Here is a 17,348-nt window from a genome sequence, read left to right as displayed (position 1 = left end):
GAATACCCAGTGACTGCCAGGCCCACCTCCAAAGGGCCCAGACCTCCAACAGCCAGGAAGGAAAGCTACACAATATGCTTCATTTATCCTCAGTAAAGGAACTTTTGCAGGAAGGCAACAGGCACTTGAGCGCAACCCTGTACTTAAGAACTACAACCCTCCCAGTACCAGCAAGAGTCCTGCTAAACAGACTGTTCAAAGTTCCTGCTCACGCCTCCCCTTGAATCAAACAGCAAGTTCCTGGCACTAGGACCCTGCAGACAGGGAACACTGAGCCTGCGCTCTAAAGAAAGAGCTGCACCATTTCACAACTTCAGCAAAAGCCAAAGCAGCCAACAAAGCCACAGCCCCCTCGGCTGTGCTGGGCTCTGCCTTTTGGGCAGCTCACTGGCCACTCCCCAGCAGCAGAGCATTTCGTCCTTTCTCTTTTTAAATCCACGTCATCATCTGATCATAATGGAAATCAATCTCCTCAAGTCTCCACGCAAAGGCGTATCCATGGCAACCTCAAGAGGAAGGACACAGAAATGATGCTCCAGTGGCTGCAGCAGGAAAAGGTAAGTCCATTTGTCTTCCATCCATGCCATCCCACCACTCTTCCCTTTCATTCAAGTCAGGTGTGTGCCTTACCTGCAAATTCTATCTATCACACCAATGAGGAAAACACAAAAGGTGAGTGTTAATAATCTATGCTACTATGTAAGGTTTTAGGTCTACCTAGTCCCATAACTGGCAGAAAAAATTCTCTTTTTCTGGCTGACAGTGACAAGATCTGTTTTCTTATTCACCATCTCAGGCGACACAGCCTGCAGTACCTGACAAATCACTATCAGTCACTTGTCTTTCTAGTCAGGATGCTGGGAAATCACTCAAGGATTTCAGAGTTGCCTACGTAGTTGTAAAAAGCCAGCAGCAACAGTGACCCCACCGCCCTGCTCACCCAAGCCCACCACGATCATGCCCACAGGCTGGCCTGGTAAGACTCCCCCTTTCGCAGCACTAGACTCCAGCCTCTAGAGGTCCAGAAACTGGGAGTTGGGATTAAATTTCTGCCTTTCTCTGATGCCTCAGAGGAAGGAATGCCATTTCTGCAGAGATAAGAGATTCATCAACCATAAGTACTACTAAGCCTAAGTAATCCTCCATACCTCAGTTTCCTCTTCTGTAAAATAGGGATAATAACAGTTACTTTCCACAAGCTTGTTGTAAAAATCACATAAGAATGCCTGAAAAGCACTTAGAAGAGGGCCTGGTACGAAGCACTCTATAAACGTCAGCCATCATTACTACAAGGAAGAGAAGGAGAGGCCTACAGTGCAGGATTTAAGTTCAGAAGGTACCCAAACACTCTTGGGGCGGATCTCAAGCCTGCCCTCTTTCCCTTTCCTCTGGACAGTCATTTCAAGCTTCCCTACGGGTTTCAAGGCCCTATTCCTGTTGGAGCCCACACCAGCGCGCCCTCACCCCTCGGCAAGTACCCTTGCTGAGAAAGAAAACTGAGCCTATTAGATGAGAATTCCTTTGCAAATTTAGATATATCTGCAACCATTGTCGCCACTTTCTTCCTACATTCTTTCCTTCCTTCTGTCATTCCTCCTCAAAGGAAATAACGTCCCTTTCTTTTCAGGGCCAACTCCTCCCCTCTCCTCTGAGGACCTGATTTAGCAATCATCTTTCTTCTCTTGTGCCTTCAATTGCACCCTCTCTACTGGCTCTCATGCATCATCAGAGAACTCATACTCAAGACTTCTATTCTAGGAAAGACTGTCTCCAGTCTCTGCTACCTCCTCCACAAGCTGCCACCATCTCTCTTCCGTCCCTGCCAAACTATTCATCTCATCGTGAGTACACCCTCTCTATCCTCACTTCCCACCCCCTCCTCAACTCACCTGGCTCTCGTCCCTACCACTCCACTGAAGCTGCTCACCCTAAAAAAGTAAAAGAGCCCTGGTGACCACAACCTCCTGACTGTCCAATCTCAAGGTGCAGTTTCCAAGCTCATCCTACTTGACCTCCATGTAGCAACTGAGGCTGCTGATCCTCTTCCTGCAACTTTTTCCTCTCCTAGCTTCCTGGACAACATTCTTTCTCACCTTGCACACCAGTCCTTCTCCTCTCCTGTGACATCTTCAGCCTTATATAAGTGTGGCGGGGCTCATCCACTCCAACAGCGTCAACTACCACTTATGCCTACCACCCTTAGGCTCAGACTCTCTTCTGAACCTAGACCCACACTTCCACCTGTCTTCTAAGTGCCACAGACCACCCCCCAAGTTCAATATGACCCAAAACACACTTGATATCTTCCCCCCGAAAAATGTTCCTCTTCTATATTCCCTCTTTACTACTGGCACCACCATCCACCCAAAATAGAACACTGAGTCATCCCCAACAACTCCCTCTCTTTTGTTTTCAACAACTAATTAGTCATGACGTCAGGTTAACTCTGTCTCTACAGTCTCTCTCAGATCCATCCCCTCCTTTCCATGTCCACTGACCTAATCCCTAGTTCAGCATTAAACCCTGTCCAGGTTATTACAAGAGTCTCCTGATCCAGATTCTCCTCTTTCGGTCTATTTCCACAATTAGCTTCCCAAAATACAATCACATCACTTCCCTGCCTACAAACCTCCAGTGGCTTCCCTGCCCACAAAATTGAATCTTCTTAGCACAGCACTACAGGCCATTAAAAACCTGGCCTTGTTATGAATCTAGTCTCATCAACCACCTCTCCTTTGATCTCAAAGTTCTCTTATATTTCAGCCACTTGGATCTATTTACCTTTCTCCTTATGCCTCCGCAAATGTTGCAAATGTCACCAGAGCCATTCTCTCTCTTCATCTTCAAGGCTCAGCTCAATTACCACCTCTTTCCTGAAGATTCCCCTGACATCTCCATGTACAGCTAGTCATTCCCTTCTCCGCCCTCACATAGCACTTCGGACATATCTGTATTACAATATCACATTTTATTTAAAATATCGTCTCCCTTATCCCATGATGAACTCCTCCAGGGCAGAGAGTTTTTATCCATCTCAGTACCCTAAGCACTGCACACAGACACTCTATGTTGAACAGAAGCCTGTACCAACACCAGGCTCTAGGGATATAAGCTGGCTCTGACGGCTTTCCCAGAGAGTAGCTCCACGTTCAAAGACCACCCCCATGGGGGACATTAACAGTCAAGCACACATACACCCCAGCAGATGCAGCTCATTCCTCTCTAGAGGCGCCTAAGAAACTAAAAGTGCAGGCACAGCCCCAGGTCCTGTGGAATTTGGTAGTGACATTAAATCTCAATCTCATATGCTTCAGGGTACAAGGACCACAGGGAGACCTCTAGGGGAAGTGCAGATCTTCTGGGAAAACAGCTATAGTGAGGCTTTGGTTCCTGACAAGGGTCCAGTCTCTGCTTCAGTGAAGCCCTCAGGAGATATGTAGGAGCTTGGGGAGGTCAGACTGGACAGCCAATTAGTCCATCAGCCAAGTGCAACTGGAACTAGCCTGAACTTCAAAAGAAAAATGATATAAAGCCAAATTCAGGTCTCCAGGATGGCGAGGACCCTAAGATAGTGAATCAGTCAATTGCTCGGCACTTACCTCCTCAGGGGACACTGAGGACTCAGTTCTCATTTCCCTTGCTATGGGACAGATAACTCAAATCCCCACAGCATCACCCAGTAGCTAGAGAAAGGCCAAGCAACCTGGGAATCCTTTACTACAATCCCTCCTGACCCAAAACTCCAGGCCACCACGAGTGACGACAGAGCTGGCAGAGTAAAACCCAGAGTGGCAGGTGTCAATGGTATTGTGATTCTCTCAATTATTTTCATCCCTCCCTAATAACTTCCCCTCTGTAATCTCATGTTCAGTCATGCCCAACTTGTCAATTCTTCCTTAGCATTGCCTCCTGCATCCTTCCTTTCTCCTCCATCACCACTGTCATCACTTTGGTCTGCCATTTATCAGCTTTGAGAATTAAGGCAAATCATTTACCCTCTTTGGTGCCTTTTCTATTAATTAGGGTAACAGATGCTCTACCCACCTCACAGGATCATTAAATCAAATGAGATCAAGCCTGTGAAAGGTTCTGCAATCTGTAAAATGTTATACGTAAATATAAGATATTACTAATATCATCAACCTAAGCCCTCTTTACTGATAATGTGAAGCATATCTGGCTTCTTGCCTCTCTCCTTCCCCCATTCCAACCACATTATACACCACAGTAAGACAACTAGATGCTCTTAACATCGCTTTGCCCAGATATTCACCTGCCCACAATCGTTCACTGACATACCATTTCATACTTTAATCAAAGAATCCTGGATCTGACATACGCAGTGTCATCTCTGCACCACTGTCAGCTGTTCAGGATGCTTTCCTTAGTCTTGCAAGCCCCACCCATGCTGCAAAGTCCAGCTAAAGCCCCACTACACTCCACGCAGAAGGACTAAATTTAAAAGAGAGGGATCTGCAACAATATCACAAAGAAGTTACGAACAATTCAGTTTGAAGAAAACCTGGTATGAACAGCTGTCATCTAATACTTTAAGTCATCTTTTACAAGAGGGATTACACTTTTTTTCCTGTTTGATTCTAAACAATAACCTAGACCAACAGGATAGAAGTTGCAGAGATGTATTTTAGCACATGAAAAACTTCCTTATTGAGCTATCCCATGATGAAATGGGATGCTTTATATGTAGTTAATTCCCCATTATTAGAAACGTTCATGCTCAAGTTGGCCATTGAGCAAGGATATTTTAGATGAAATTCAACTACCACCAAGGGTAACTGGACTAGAATCATAGCATTTTAGATCTGAAAGGAACCTCAGAGATCTTCTAGTCCAGCCTCCCATTTTATAGACCTGGACAGGTGAAGTGATCATTCATGGCAGCACAGTCTGTTCTGGGAGCAGGGAGCAGGACATGGTCTCTAACATTCAATCCAGTGATCTACACCCTTGCTACTCAAAGTGTGGTCCATGGACCAGGAGCATCAGCATCACCTGGGAACTTGTTAGAAATGTAGAACCAACCAGAATCTGTATTTTAACAAGACTACCAGGTGTACACACCACTAAAGTTCGAAAAGCACTGACCTACACTGCCTCTTCCAACCCTTGAGTTTCTAATTCTGGAACTGCACTTCCCAAACTGTTTCAGATGTTAAGCAGAGGCAGCACTCAAGAAAAACAGTATTTCCCATTCAAATTTGGGAAACTCTCCATACCATACTTCCATAGAGAGAGTCATGGTAAATATTATTAGCATACTGAAGGCTCTGAAATACTCTGTAGCAGAGAAAACTTTAACCATGAAGTTTCTAAACATATTTGAGCACAAAATGCCTTAAAGAATAAAAGTTATCATTATCTCTTTTAACATCCCCGTGGCTCAGGCTTTGGCAGTACACCTGGTAAAGAATGTCAATCTCGACCTCATAGCTTCTTGACGCTCAATACCTTAAGCATACTGCATCAGGAAGTGGTCAATATGGGCTGCTCTCCTCACTGCCATAAACGAGGCTAAGTTTTTAAATCACTGCCTTATTAAAGCATCGGAGTCCCTCATCTATGTGATTTAGCTGTGGTTCTGCCTAAAGACAAGAGAGATGCGCAAGATGACTTCTCAAAGGTCATCCTACCAGTTAAGGCAGACCCCAGGAGCGGGAGACACAGACACACCTAACGCATATCCAGGCCCCCGTGCTTGAGTCCTCTTCCCCCCCCCCCCCCCATTTGACACAACTTCTCAACCATGTGCCCAGAGAAAACCTGTGGCTCAGAATGGGTTTAGGGGTGCCTCCGAGGCTCCCAGGAAAGGAGGGGACCCTTGCAGTTCCGGAGGAATTCGGAGGGTAATCACTCTGCCCCCGGGACAACACCGCCAGGCTGAGAGCTCAGGTGGGTCGGGCGACCGAGCCCCAGGCGAGCGCCCACCCCCGCCGCGGCCCACCCTGCCGGCCCCCGCCCCGCGCACCGGGCTCCACGCCGCGCCCCCGGCCAGCGCCGAGCCCCCGGCCACCGCCGGGAACCGCGCGAACACGCGGCGGGGGCAGCGGAGGAGACGGTTGGCAGGGTCGCCGCCTCCGTACCTGTCCTGTCAGGGGCTCCGCGCCCGCATCCGGCCCCACAGGCGACCGCCGCCCTAGACCCTGCCGGTCCCGCCCAGCCTGCCCCGCCCGCGTGAGCTGGCCGACGCGCCGCCCGACCCCCTAGGCCCACACCAGACCCGAGGCCCAGGGGCGCTCTGGGTCCAGACAAAACGCTACCCTTCCCGGAAGACCCGCCCGAGTTAAAATCTGCGCGCTGAGCGCGGCCGAGGAGACGTCAATCAGGCACGAAGCTGGACACCTGGAGCGAAGCAGACGCGTGCGCACTGTGCCTGGGATGCCGATTAGGACCACAGTTGAGCCGCGCGGCGTGGCTAGCGCCCTCTGCCGGCGGAGGGGAGACAGCGCAGCCCTGAGCAAATGGGTACCCCAGAGAATCGCTAAGCTTTTGAGTGCTAAACTGCTAATTAAAACAATAGTGTTAAATCATATCTCGTCAGTTAGCTTGAGGAAAAAATTAAATTTTGCCGCTACTCAGTGTTATCCACCTGAGGATACAGGCATTCTCAAGCCCTTATGATGGGAATGTAAAATAACTCAAATTTACGTAATGGCATTTTGGCGGTTTTTTTAATTTAAAAAGAGAAAACATTAAAAAGTACAAGCTCCTTGACCCAATGCACCCACTTCTAATAATATAGCCAAAGAAATAATAGAATAGGTATTCAAACATATTTGTACAAGGATGCTGGGAGAGCCGGGATTTGATAGACAATGGGTTCCAATTCTAACTGCAATATACTAGCTGTGTGAGATCTTGGGTTGGTTACTTAACGTCTCCCTGCCTCTGTATCCTCATTTGTAAAATGAGAATGTTAATGATAGTATCTATATTATGGGACTGTTAGGAAGATTAAGCAAATTAGTGTCAAGAGCCTAAAATATAACTGACGTAATGTTTATCTGAATTAATCTCAGATTGAAAACAACTTGAAAAATCTGTAAAATTGGTGGTGGGGTGGAGATGGGGGGTAAATGGTAAAAAGGATGAATTGGGCAACCTCTCCATTACTGGCCCTTTTTTTCCCCATTTCATCTTCTAAATATTTCTGATTATTATTCTGAACAGATAATGCACTGCATGATTCAAAAATCAAAACAATATAAAAAGTATGCACTGAGAGGGGCCACCCGGTGACATAGCGGTTAAGTGCGCGCACTCCACTGCTGGCAGCGAGGGTTGAATCCTGGGCGCTCACAGATGCACTGCTTGTCAGGCCATGCTGTGGCGGCGTCCCACATAAAGTGGAGGAAGATGGGCACGGATGTTAGCTCTGGGCCAGTCTTCGTCAGCAAAAAATAAGAGGAGGATTGGCATGGATGTTAGGTCAGGGCTGATCTTCCTCACCAAAAAAAAAGCATGCACTGAGAAACCTCCCTTCGACCCTTGTTCCTCTCGACTCCTTCCCCCTTGCCCACTACAGGTAACCCTTGTTATTAGCTTCTTGCTTATCCTCTCAATGTTTCATGCAAATGCAAGCAAATATGAATAGTCTTACTCCTCCTGTTTCTTATGCAAAAGATAGTATACTATATACACTTGCACCTTAATTTCTTCACTTAACAATGTATCTTGGAGATATTTCTAAATCAGTAAATAGAGATCTTCCTCATTTATTTTTTTCAGCTGCATAGCACTCTATTGCGTAGATATACATAATTTATTAGCCAGCCTCTTCTAGTGGGATACTTTGTTTCCAGTCTTTTGCTATTGCAAACAATACTGCAGTGAATCACCTTGTACATATGACATTCCATATGTGAGCAGGTATATCTGTAGGATATGTCTGGGTCAAATAATAAATACATCTATAATTTTAGTAGAAATTGCCTCCATGGCCTTCAATTAAAGAGAAATGGTATAAAAAATAAATTTAAAGGTTTTAAAAGGCACTGTATACACGTTTTTATTGTGGTAAAATACGTATAACATAAAATTTGCCATTTTTACCAATTTTAAGTGTACAGTTTAGTGGCACTAAGTACATTTACATTATTATGCAACCATCACCACTATCCATCTCCAGAACTGTCTCATCTTTCCATACTGAAACTCTGTACCCATTAAACACTGATTCTCTTTTGTCCCCTCACCCCAGCCCCTGGTGCCAAGCATTCTACTTTCTTTTTTTTTTTTTTCCCATCAAATCTATGTTTTTATTTGCTCACATTGCCACCTGGTACTTGATTATATACATTTTTACTTTTATAGATGTGCAATAATATTTTATTTTATTTTTTTTTTAATTTTTTGTTTATTGCAGTAACATTGGTTTATAACATTGTAAAAATTTCAGGTGTACATCATTGTACTTCTATTTCTGCATAGATTACATCATGTTCACCACCAAAATACTAATTACAACCCATCACCACACACATGTACCGAATTATCCCTTTCACCCTCCTCCCTCCTCCCTTCCCCTCTGGTAACCACCAATCCAATCTCTGTGCCTATGTGTTTGTTTATTGTTGTTATTATCTACTACTTAATGAAGGAAATCATACAGTATTTGACCTTCTCCCTCTGACTTATTTCACTTTGCATTATACCCTCAATGTCCACCCATGATGTCACAAATGGCTGGATTTCATCATTTCTTATGGCTGAGTAGTATTCCATTGTGTACATATACCACAGCTTCTTTATCCATTCGTCCCTTGATGGGCACTTAGGTTGCTTCCAAGTCTTGGCTATTGTGAATAACGCTGCAATGAACACATGGGTGCACGTACCTTTACAAATTGGTGTTTTCAAGTTCTTTGGGTAAATACCCAGCAGTGGGATGGCTGGATCATATGGTAGTTCTATCCTTGATTTTTTGAGGAATCTCCATACTGTTTTCCATAGTGGCTGCACCAGTTTGCACTCCCACCAGCAGTGTATGAGAGTTCCCTTCTCTCCACATCCTCTCCAACACATGTTGTTTCCTGTCTTGTTAATTATAGCCATTCTGACGGGCGTCAGGTGATATCTCATTGTAGTTTTGATTTGCATTTCCCTGGTAGTTAATGATTTTGAACATCTTTTCATGTGTCTGTTGGCCATCTGTATATCTTCTTTGGAGAAATGTCTGTTCAGGTCTTTTGCCCATTTTTTAATTGGGTTGGTAGTTTTTTTGTTGGTAAGATGCATGAGTTCTTTATATATTTTGGAGATTAAGCCCTTATCAGAAGTATGGTTTGCAAATATCTTCTCCCAATTGTTAGGTTGTCTTTTCGTTTTGTTGATGGTTTCCTTTGCTGTACAGAAGCTTTTTAGTTTGATGTAGTCCCATTTGTTTATTTTTTCTATTGTTTGTCTTGCCCGGTCAGACGTGGTGTTTGAGAAGATGTTGCTAAGACTGATGTCGAAGAGTGTACTGCCTATGTTTTCTTCTAGAAGTTTCACAGTTTCAGGTCTTACATTCAAGTCTTTAATCCATTTGGAGTTAATTTTTGTATATGGTGTAAGGTAAGGGTCTACTTTCATTTTTTTGCATATGGCTATCCAGTTTTCCCAACACCATTTGTTGAAGAGACTTTCTTTTCCCCATTGTATGTGCTTGGCTCCTTTGTCAAAGATTAGCTGTCCATAGATGTGTGGGTTTATTTCTGGGCTTTCGATTCTATTCCATCGATCTGTGTGTCTGTTTTTGTGCCAGTACCATGCTGTTTTGGTTACTATAGCTTTGTAGTATATTTTGAAATCAGGGAGTGTGATACCTCCAGCTTTGTTCTTTTTTCTCAGGATTCCTTTAGCTATTCGGGGTATTTTGTTGTTCCATATAAATTTTAGGATTCTTTGTTCTATTTCTGTGAAAAATGTTGTTGGAACTTTGATAGGGATTGCATTGAATCTATAGATGGCTTTAGGAAGTATGGACATCTTAACTATGTTAATTCTTCCAATCCAAGAGCACGGAATATCTTTCCATTTCTTTGTGTCTTCTTCAATTTCTTTCAGAAATGTTTTATAGTTTTCGTGTACAGATCTTTCACCTCTTTGGTTAAGTTTATTCCTAGGTATTTTATTCTTTTTGTTGCAATTGTAAATGGGATGGTATTCTTAATTTCTCTTTCTGCTACTTCGTTGTTAGTGTACAGAAATGCAACTGATTTTTGTATGTTGATTTTGTATCCTGCAACTTTACCATACTCGTTTATTACTTCTAAAAGTTTTCTGGTGGATTCTTTGGGGTTTTCTATATATAAAATCATGTCATCTGCAAATAGTGACAGTTTCACTTCTTCCTTTCCAATTTGGATCCCTTTTATTTCTTTCTCTTGCCTGATTGCTCTGGCTAGGACTTCCAGTACTATGTTAAATAGGAGTGGTGAGAGTGGGCATCCTTGTCTGGTTCCTCTTCTTAGAGGGATGGCTTTCAGTTTTTCACCATTGAGGATGATATTAGCTGTGGGTTTCTCACATATGGTCTTTATTATGTTGAGGTACTTTCCTTCTATACCCATTTTATTCAGAGTTTTTATCATAAATGGATGCTGTATCTTGTCAAATGCTTTCTCTGCATCTATTGAGATGATCATGTGATTTTTATTCTTCATTTTATTAATGTGGTGTATTACGTTGATTGATTTGCGAATGTTAAACCATCCCTGCATCCCTGGAATAAATCCCACTTGATCATGGTGTACAATCTTTTTAACGTATTGTTGTGTGCGATTTGCTAGTATTTTATTGAGGATTTTTGCATCAATGTTCATCAGTGATATTGGCCTGTAATTTTCTTTTTTTGTGTTGTCCTTGTCTGGTTTTGGTATCAGGGTAATGTCAGCTTCGTAGAATGAGTTAGGGAGCTTCCCCCCCTTCTCAATTTTTTGGAAGAGTTTGAGAAGGATAGGTATTAAGTCTTCTTTGAATGTTTGGTAGAATTCACCAGGGAAGCCGTCTGGTCCTGGACTTTTATTTTTGGGGAGGTTTGTGATTACTGTTTCGATCTCCTTACTGGTGATTGCTCTATTCAAATTCTCTACTTCTTCTTGATCCAGTTTTGGAAGGTTGTATGATTCTAAGAATTTATCCATTTCTTCCAGATTGTCGAATTGGTTGGCATATAGCTTTTCATAGTATTCTCTTATAATCTTTTGTATTTCTGAGGTGTCTGTTGTAACCTCTCCTCTTTCATTTCTGATTTTACTTATTTGTGCCATCTCTCTTTTTTTCTTGGTGAGTCTAGCTAAAGGTTTCTCAATTTTGTTGATCTTTTCAAAGAACCAGCTCTTGGTTTTATTTTTTTCTATTGTTTTTTTGGTCTCTTTTTCATTTATTTCTGCTCTGATTTTTATTATTTCCCTTCTTCTACTGATTTTGGGCTTTGTTTGTTCTTCTTTTTCCAGTTCCTTCAGGTGCATTGTTAGATTGTTTATTTGAGATTTTTCTTGTTTGTTGAGATAGGCCTGTATCACTACAAACTTCCCTCTTAGAACTGCTTTTGCTGTATCCCATAAATTCTGGCATGTCGTATTTTCATTTTCATTTGTCTCCAGGTATTTTTTGATTTCTTCTTTGATTTCTTCGTTAACCCAGTCGTTGTTCAGTAGCATTTTGTTTAATCTCCACTTATTTGTGGCTTTTCTGATTTCCTTCCTATAGTTGATTTCTAGTTTCATACCGTTGTGGTCAGAAAAGATGCTTGGTATTATTTCAATCTTCTTAAATTTATGGAGACTTGTTTTGTGGCCTAATATGTGATCAATCCTGGAGAACGTTCCATGTGCCTTTGAAAAGAACGTGTATTCTTCGGTTTTTGGATGGAATGCTCTGTATATATCTACTAGGTCCATCTGTTGTAGTGTGTCGTTTAAGGCCAATGTTTCCTTATTGATCTTCTGTTTGGATGATCTATCCGTTGGTGTAAGTGGAGTGTTAAAGTCCCCTACTATTATTGTGTTACTGTCTATTTCTGTTTTTATGTCTGTTAATAATTGCTTTATATATTTAGGTGCACCTACATTGGGTGCGTAGATATTTACAAGTGTTATATCCTCTTGTTGGATTCTTCCCTTGATCATTATGTAATGCCCTTCTTTGTCTCTTTTTACAGTTTTTGTTTTAAAGTCTATTTTGTCTGATATGAGTACTGCTACCCCAGCTTTCTTTTCATTGCCATTTGCGTGGAGTATCTTTTTCCATCCCTTCACTTTCAGTTTGTGAGTGTCTTTAGGTCTGAAGTGTGTCTCTTGTATGCAGCATATATATGGGTCTTGTTTTTTATCCAGTCAGCCACCCTATGCCTTTTAATTGGAGCATTTAGTCCATTGACGTTTAAAGTAGCTATTGATAAGTATGTACTTACTGCCATTTTTTAATTTTTTTTTCTCAGTGTTTTAGTAGTCCTTCTCTGTTCCTTTCTTCTTCTATACAGAATTGATGGTCACTTTAGTTTGACCTCTGTCTGAAAGCTGTACTCTTTAACTCCCCTCCTCCCTCATGTTTTTGATATCATATCTAACCTCTTTGTTGTGCATTTGTATCCATTATGTTCTAATCATGGAAATAGATAATTTTTCCTATTTGTGGTCTTTTCTTTTCCCCTGAAATCAGTCCCTTTAACATTTCTTGTAGCACTGGTTTCTTGGTGACAAACTCCTTTAATTTTTGCTTATCTGGGAAAATTTTGATCTCTCCTTCCATTTTGAATGATAACCTTGCTGGGTAGAGTATTCTTGGCTGTAAGTTTTTTCCTTTTAGCACTTTAAATATACTGTGCCATTCTCTTCTAGCCTGTAAGGTTTCTGCAGAGAAGTCAGCTGATAGCCTTATGGGGTTTCCTTTGTAAGTAACTTGACATTCTCTTGCGGCTTTTAGGATTCTCTCTTTATCTTTAATTCTGGACATTTTGATTATGCTGTGTCTTGGTGTGGGCCTCTTTGGGTTTATCTTGTTTGGGGCTCTCTGTGCTTCCTGTACCTGGATGTCTGTTCCCTTCCTTAGGTTAGGGAAGTTTTCATCTATTATTTCTTGAAATAGATTCTCTGACCCCTTGTCTCGCTCTTCTCCTTCCGGGACACCTATAACACGGATGTTAGTGCACTTGATGTTGTCCCAGAGGTCCCTTAGACTGTCCTCAGTCTTTTTAATTCTTTTCTCTTTTACCTGTTCACCTCGGGTAATTTCTTCTAGTCTTTCGTCCAGCTCACAGATCCATTCTTCTGTATCCTCTACTCTGCTTTTGAGTCCCTCTAATGAATTTTTCATTTCCAGTATTGTATTCTTCATTTCTAATTGGTTCTTTTTTATATCTTCCATTTCTTTGTTGACATTCTCACTGGGTTCATCCATTCTTCTCCCCAGATCAGTGAGCATCGTTAACACTCTTAGTTTGAACTCTCTGTCGGGTAGGTTGCTCATTTCTGTTTCACTTAGTTCCTTTTCTGGGGTTTTGTCCTGTTCCCTTACTTGGAATGTATTCTTTTGCCTCTTCATTTTGCCTCTTTCCCTGTGCTTGTGTCTATGTATTAGGTAGGTCAGCTACGTCTCCTGCTCTTGGATAGGTGACTTTATGTAACTGATGGCTTAGGAGGCTTCCAGTGTGCTTCCCTCAGTTCTCAAAGTTCCAGGGGTGACCCCTATGTGGGCTACGTGTATCCTTCTGTTGTGGCCTGTTTGCTCTCCCTGTAGGCGCCCAGGGAGGCCGAGTTATGCTCCTGGCCAGCTGTTGTAATGCTCAGCTGCTTGTAGTTGTTGTGGGCCCTTCAGTCTCTTTATCAGGTGTGGGGATCCCCAGCACAGTTGGCTGCAAGTTCTAATACCACATTTGTGTTGCAGTATTTCTTTTAAGTGAGTAGGCCCCCACCGTGGCAGGTTGTTAGGCTCAGGGCCTTACAATTGCTGTAAGCCTCTAGCCTATTAGGTCTCTTGTCAGCTCTCTGAGGATTGCAGCTGGGTGGGGCTGGCCTCAGGCACAGGAGCACCCAATTGTTTCAGGTTTTGGAAGGTGGAGCAAACCTCCTATGTGGGTCTTTGAGAAGTACAAGTCTTCTGCGCCTGAGAAGCCCTGCCACCCACAGGTCCACACACACAGTCAACACAGTCCTGCCCCGTGTGAGTGCCCCGACCTCCCCAAGCGGACCCAGTCTCTCCACGGCGGGAGCCCCACACACTCTGCCACCACCCCACACTCTCCACCCGCTCCTTGTGCCCACCCTGCCCTGCTCAAGTCGGCTCAGTTGCCAGGCTGCAGAGAATCCAGTCACCAATCTATGCAGGCCCACAAGTTGCCTGAGGGCTTGTTGTTGGGTGGGGCCAGTCTCTAGGGTGGGCTGCCTGCCCTGGCTGAGCTGGATTAAATCGGTGCTCTAGCGGGTGGGGCATACCCTGGGCTAGCAGGCCTCAGGGAGAACTCCAATGGTGTCTGTGTCAGCACGCCCACACCAGGCCACAACAATGGCCGCTGCCAATGTCCCAGTCCCTGGAGAGGTCTCACCCATCACCGAGATGCACTCAGGGCCTATTAGGTGAGTCTCTTGTCACCAAAGCACTGTACACCTTTCTTTCTGGTGATTTTAGGGTGCTTCCTGAAATGGGTGAGTTTGCGCGTGGGCCCTTTAAGAGCCAGTTTTAGTTTCTTTGTGAACCGGGTTTTCTGGGGGTGCTCCCCAGTGTTTTAGTAGCAGGCACAGTCAGATATTATGCCGCTGGTGTCGATTGTGCTGGGTCCACAAAATGCCCACAGCGGGGGCGCTCCCCGGCTCAGGGCCCCGCGTCTCCAGGGAGGCTGCGTACCTGTGAGCTGCTCCCAGTGGCCGTGACGCTGGCGGCTTGTGAAGGCGGCGTTTTCCTCTCCAGAAGGGAGTCTCTGCCTCTTCCACCTCAGTTAGGATTGTCCGTTGTTGCAGGAGTTCCTCTCATCCAGTTTTCAGTTCTGTCTCAGGGGTAATTTTTCCACGAGTAGTTGTAAATTGGCTGTGTCCACGGGAGGAGGTGAGTTCCGAGTCTGCCTACGCTGCCATCTTGACTCCTCTCTCTCGCATTCTACTTTCTGTCTCTGTGAATTTGACTGTTCTGAATACCTCATATAAGTAGAATCATACAATATTTGTCCTTTTGTGTCTGGCTTATGTCTTCAAGGTTCATTCATGTTGTAGCATGTGTCAGCATTTTCTCTTTTGAAGGCTGAATAACACTCCATTGTATGCATATACCACATTTTGTTTATCCATTCACCCGTTGATGAACATTTGGGTTGTTTCCACCTTTTGGCATTTGAATATGCACATATTTTTAAACATAAGTATATCTCCCAGTCATCCCATCCCCAAGATCTCTACCCAAAGCAACTCTTGATGCAGTTGGACTACTGGAAGCAGTCTCTGAAAACTCAAGCAGTTTAGATGCAAACAGCAGCTTCCAAGACACACTGTTCTGAACCTTATTTTTATCTCCACTGGACAATATATCTTGGAGGTTGTCCATATAGTACATATCGATCTGCCTTGAAAATTTTTTTAAGTGTATATTTTTTATTTGAGCTGGAGCCATCCTTCTGAGTGGCTTAACAACATTTAACAGATGTGCTGAGTTTTCATGTGAAGCTGCCAGGCCTCCAGTGGAATGGGGGTGGGGATACAGGAAAGACCCAAATGCTTCTTAGCACCATGAAAGGGGGTCACACTGAGTCTAAAGGGCAGGACGTGTTAATAGGAGAAACACTGTTTCTTTTACATTGGATTAGCCTGAGTGGTCTTCAAGGAAAATTAATATTGTCTTTCCCCATGTGTTTTCTCATAGGTGCCAGCCTGAGGCTCCCTGTGATGGAGAACCTGAACGAGACCTCTAGGATCCCAAAACTCTGATTTGCATGACTGGAGTCCATCTTCCCAATCTGTGATGCTGAGCAGAGAAGAACATCTGTGCTCATCTGGGTGGAATCCCAGGCATTCCAGATCATGGGAAGGAACCAAGAGGGAAAAACCTCCTCTTGAGAAAAGGAATGCAGTTTCACAGAAGGAGGGGGTGGTTTTCAGGCTGAGAGACTTAGAGAGGGGACTGGATAAAGGCAGAAAGCAAATCAAAGGTGACAAAGCCAGGTATGGGGGAGGACAGATGTGGGAGAGAGAAGCATCTGGATTAGCTATAGCAGCACCGTCCAACAGAAATAACATGTAAGTTTTGAAATTGTCTTGAACTGAAATGTAGGCTAATAAATTTTAAAGAGTTTTTTTTTGTGGAAAAATTATTAAAATTAAATTTTATATAACCCAGCCACACATATAATCTTAAACTCTCTAGTAGCTATAATTTTAAAAAGTAAAAAGGAACAAATGAAATTAAGGTTAACAAGATACCAAAAATATTATCATTTCAACATGTAATAAATATAAAAATATTACAGAGATATTTTACATTCTTTTTTTGTACTAAGTCTTTGAAATCCAATGTGCATTTTGCATTTCCAGCACATCTCTATTCAGATGGTAAATTTTCATTGGAAATACTTGATCTGGTTTAAATTTCATACAATTTACAGTTGAAGAAATAGATTCATATATGCAACTTGTTTCAAACATATTAGAAGTTTCCCAATAACTAGATTGAATATACATTTTTAAACTTAAATTTAACTTATTAAGATTAAATAAAATTTATAATTCAGTTCCTCAGTCACATTAGCCACATTTCAAGTACTCAATAGCCACTTGTGGCCAGCGGCTTTCAGATTGGACAGTTTGGAGATAGAACTTCAACCCTTCTTCCCCTTGTTTTGTTATACTTTTATGAGAGGGTCTGGCCTTTTAGGAAAGAACCTAGTATATATTTATCACTGCCTGGCTTATTACCACACAGAGGCAGAGTGTAAGAGACAAGGTGGCCCATGGAGAACCAGACTTGCTCCTCCCCATTTCTTTCTGAAGCAGAGGTGGGGACAGCGTGAGGAGGGTCCCTCAGGGGACCTTGAAGACTGTGTAATAAGAAGAATCTACAAAATAGGATAAGCCAGAACAACCACAAAAAGTCACTCTTACAGTGGAGACTTAGAACCATGGAAGTTCTATTGTAGAAATCACGGGGAAAACCATATTTACAAGTGGAGGCTTTTTGTTAAAACAGATACAGACTCTTTAAGGAATACAAGATCTCATTAGATTCTCTAAAGTCAGAAATACAAAGATGCCCAATATTCTGATTCTAACCAATATTGTATTTTAGGCCATAGCTATTACAATAAGGTAATAAAAAGAGATAAAAGACGTAAAAATTAGAAAGGAGGAAATTAAACTGTCATTTTT

At 43.0% G+C, this 17,348-nt stretch overlaps 1 protein-coding gene across 2 annotated transcripts in view; it reads right to left on the bottom strand.

Moving 5' to 3' along the window:
- Window positions 1–6,216, bottom strand: part of DCTN1 (dynactin subunit 1) — a 28,639-nt gene extending 22,423 nt beyond the window's left edge. The window contains exon 1 of one of the 2 annotated variants that reach the window (XM_004437152.3): window positions 6,102–6,216. The gene's annotated coding sequence lies outside the window, so the exon portion shown is untranslated. Of the gene's footprint in view, window positions 1–388; window positions 413–6,101 lie in introns of those variants that run through there. The other variant, XM_087436547.1, reaches the window with a different exon arrangement.
- Between the last annotated feature and the right edge of the window lie 11,132 nt (window positions 6,217–17,348).

Source organism: Ceratotherium simum, chromosome 11 (genome assembly GCF_057802395.1).
Source record: "Ceratotherium simum simum isolate JZ-2026a chromosome 11, ASM5780239v1, whole genome shotgun sequence".
In the NCBI taxonomy this organism is placed as follows: Eukaryota; Metazoa; Chordata; class Mammalia; order Perissodactyla; family Rhinocerotidae; genus Ceratotherium; species Ceratotherium simum.
The sequence above is the reverse complement of the archived record's forward strand: the minus strand, read 5'-3'. Positions and strand labels throughout refer to the sequence as shown.